This window comes from Bison bison, unplaced genomic scaffold (assembly GCF_000754665.1).
Source record: "Bison bison bison isolate TAMUID 2011002044 unplaced genomic scaffold, Bison_UMD1.0 scf7180017864309, whole genome shotgun sequence".
Classification (NCBI taxonomy): domain Eukaryota; kingdom Metazoa; phylum Chordata; class Mammalia; order Artiodactyla; family Bovidae; genus Bison; species Bison bison.
Window position 1 is genome coordinate 3,861,054 of NW_011494881.1, and position 469 is coordinate 3,861,522.

Genomic DNA, 469 nt, shown 5'->3' on the forward strand with positions numbered 1-469 from the left:
CTGGAAAGAGTCTGACGAGGGGCTCGACAGGGTTGGTGATGGCTGGATGTGGGCAGGAGGAGGAGGCGGGGGCTGAGGATGACTCCCATGACCCCGGCTTTTCTGAGTGGGTGAGTAGTGGCCCTTCTGATAGGCAAAGGGCTAACAGAGGAGCAGAAGGTCTGTTTCGAAGCTGGAGTGTGGTTGTGGCCACAGACTGTGCAGACAGACTGCCTGGGTGTGAATCCTGACCCCCTCACTTACCAGCTGTGGTGACCTTGGGCAGGTCCTGTAACTCGTCTCCGCCCCGGGGGAAGTGACAGTACCTCAGTCACAGGAGTGGGAGATTCCGTGGAGGGCAAGTGCCCACGAAGAGGGCCAGGACAGCGGGGCCCACAGGAGGCGCTCAGTCATGAAAATCGTCATCATCTTTATGGCGATGCAGATGATGCCACTAGAAAGGCTCCACAGGCAGCTGGCAGGAAAGGAG